Below are 2,774 nucleotides of genomic sequence, written 5' to 3' on the forward strand. Positions count from 1 at the left end.
AAAATAAAATTAAGAAATATGAAACAAGTTTCTAAATTAATATTTAACTTTAACTATCAAATTTTTAACTACTAATTATCTTAGACTCTAAATTAATTACTTTAAAATTTTAAATAACTAGTAACTAATATTAAATATTAATTTAAAAACTAATATATAAATTTTTATTAATAATAAAAAAAATTATAAAATAATTTTTAACTTAATAAATATAACATTAATTATTTTTTATCTTTTAAATGAATTGTTATTAAACATTTTTTATAATAAATGATGAGATTAAAATTAATTATGTTATTAAGTTACCTAAATGTCCCCACGGGCTGGGTTCATCCTAGTGTTAATGTTGTCCAAATATTTTGACAACAAAGCATCCAGTCTGTATTCTGTTCTGGGAGTGGCCCTTGTCTCTCAATTTTCTTATGGCAAAAAAAAAAGGTTTTGCTATTTATAGAGTGTGCAACTGAATCTCTTTCTCACTTTTGTCATTCACAAATGGATGGTGTTGAGAACATGGATGGGGAGTTTGAACAAACTACCCTTAACATGTTCATTGACTGGAACGACAACACCTTTCAACCAACATTTTTCCATTCCGACACTCCACACACTGCTTTTCAAAATTTTGAGGAGACAATAACTGAGTTGGCTGCTGTTCTTACCCCTCCCGTAAGCACTAAAACCACATTCATTCTCATAAATCTATGTCGCATATGTTTATTTCCTCTCATAAATTTCTTGTTCCAAACCATGTATTACTGTCATATGCTTTAATTTTTTTCAAACTCTAAGTGAAACTAATTATGTCTGTTTGTGCAAGTTGTAAATGTGTTAATTTATATGATTATGCAGTTTGCTGGGTCTGTGGTTGAAATCACGGACCCTATCTATATCTTTGTCTTGTGAGGGTTCTTCAATCTCACTTTTGTTCCTAATTTGCTGCCTCAGTTACCACCTAACTCTTCACTTCTTAATGCAACACAACACAACTAAACCACCCTTTATCTGCAGTAAATTAAAAAATTTTACTGTGCTTAAACTCCGATCCTATAATTACATCTCGTGTTAAAATGATTCTTATGACACTTTGGATGACCACTAATACTATTTTTTCTTTAATGCATAGGTTTGTTTTGAGTAGTCGCAGAAGGTTTCTACCCAAACTGCGAAAGGTGGAACAAGTATTACATCCCAAGGAGCACAAAGGACTCCAGAAAGTGTGGTGAATACAGATCAAAACCCTCTCTCTGCTTCTAGGTACACTCCAACCCAATTTCTCTGTTGCATTTTCTATCATTTTCCTCATTTAACTCTCACAACAAAATAACTGCATAAGAAACTAATGTTTCTGAAATTTAGGCACTTTGTAAACGCCATCTATGACATAGAATTTGAGGGGAAATGTCAACTCCTTGGACCCCCATCTTAGATTATTCAAACCACCACCAGGTAAATTACAAATCTCTAAACCACACTTTTCTTTTGTTAATAGTGTTGCCAATATGAAGAAATTGATACTATTTTTCCAGTAATTTGTTGTCTTGTCATTCAGCAATATTTTTGTGAATTACCGTGAGTTTACATCGTTATGAAAACTGAATTACATTGCAAGCCAATTTTACATTTTGAGCTATAATAAAGCTTCCGATTTATGACAGATGATGTTTTTCTTTATGCAGAGAACTAATGTGATATTCTCAATGGACGATGTCAATTTGTATCCTCAAATTGTTTTGACAACTCTCACTACTAGAAAGTGCGATCTAATATTAAGTTACAGATTCATGTATTAAATAAAAAATCTTATTAATTGGGGGATGCGTGTATATATATATATATATATATATATATATATATATATATATATATATATATGCTTATGAAGCCCCAATACTTAGTAATACCATAGCATATGGAAATGTTATGGATTCGCTGATTAAAATTTTTAAAATATTCTATACAGACGTAGAATATTGATATAAAGTATTCTATATAGATGTAGAATATTGATAAATAAAGATGGGTTTATTTTATTTTATAATTATGGTGATTATAATTTATAGAAATCACATTTGTAATCATACAAAAATAAAAAATTTGTGTGAATATCAGTACTAGTCTTGACTCTCTGTATTAATAAAGATATATATCAAGTATTAGATGTATATAATAAGAAGTAATGCTACATTTTTATGTAAAAGTTATTCTTTCCTTCATTACAATCATCTAAAAGCACAATTTTTAAGTTTAATCAATTAAGAGACATCTTTACATTAAGTTAAGTTTAATTCATCAAGAGAACTTTATACTAAGTCTTACAATACCATTATTAATTACACGGATATATTTCCTTAATGTTCCTCAATATTGTTTCTCTTCTTTCATTCAAAACTCTTAATCTTTTCTCCACGAAACAGACAAATGTTAGAATGCATATACAAACCAAATATTTTTTTTTTATCTATTTTAATTCTCTTCAAGTGAATAAATTAAAATTCCTTTTTAAAGCAAAACTTTTTGAATACTATTAAAAATATCTAAAAAAAACTTAAAAAAATACTTTTCAAATGCATATAAAAATAAGCATTCCATAAATATTCTAGAAATATTCAAACAGTATTTAAAAATTATTTCGGAAAAGTATTATATATATATATATGAAAATATCACAGATATTTTCTTGATATAGATTTTTGACAAACATACTAAACCCTAAAACCTTAACTATCACAAACGAAATTGGAGAATTCTCTACACTTAAATAGCCAATATTT

General features: G+C 27.8%; 1 long non-coding RNA gene across 1 annotated transcript; it reads left to right on the plus strand.

Annotated features, from left to right (window-relative positions):
* Nucleotides 1-407: 407 nt before the first annotated feature.
* LOC137815457 (uncharacterized) lies at nt 408-1,856 on the plus strand. Its single transcript, XR_011081752.1, has 4 exons — nt 408-669; nt 1,127-1,257; nt 1,360-1,449; nt 1,680-1,856. It is a non-coding gene; the product is annotated as an uncharacterized lncRNA (long non-coding RNA).
* The last annotated feature ends 918 nt before the right edge of the window (nt 1,857-2,774 follow it).

Source organism: Phaseolus vulgaris, chromosome 1 (assembly GCF_000499845.2).
Source record: "Phaseolus vulgaris cultivar G19833 chromosome 1, P. vulgaris v2.0, whole genome shotgun sequence".
Taxonomy (NCBI): Eukaryota; Viridiplantae; Streptophyta; class Magnoliopsida; order Fabales; family Fabaceae; genus Phaseolus; species Phaseolus vulgaris.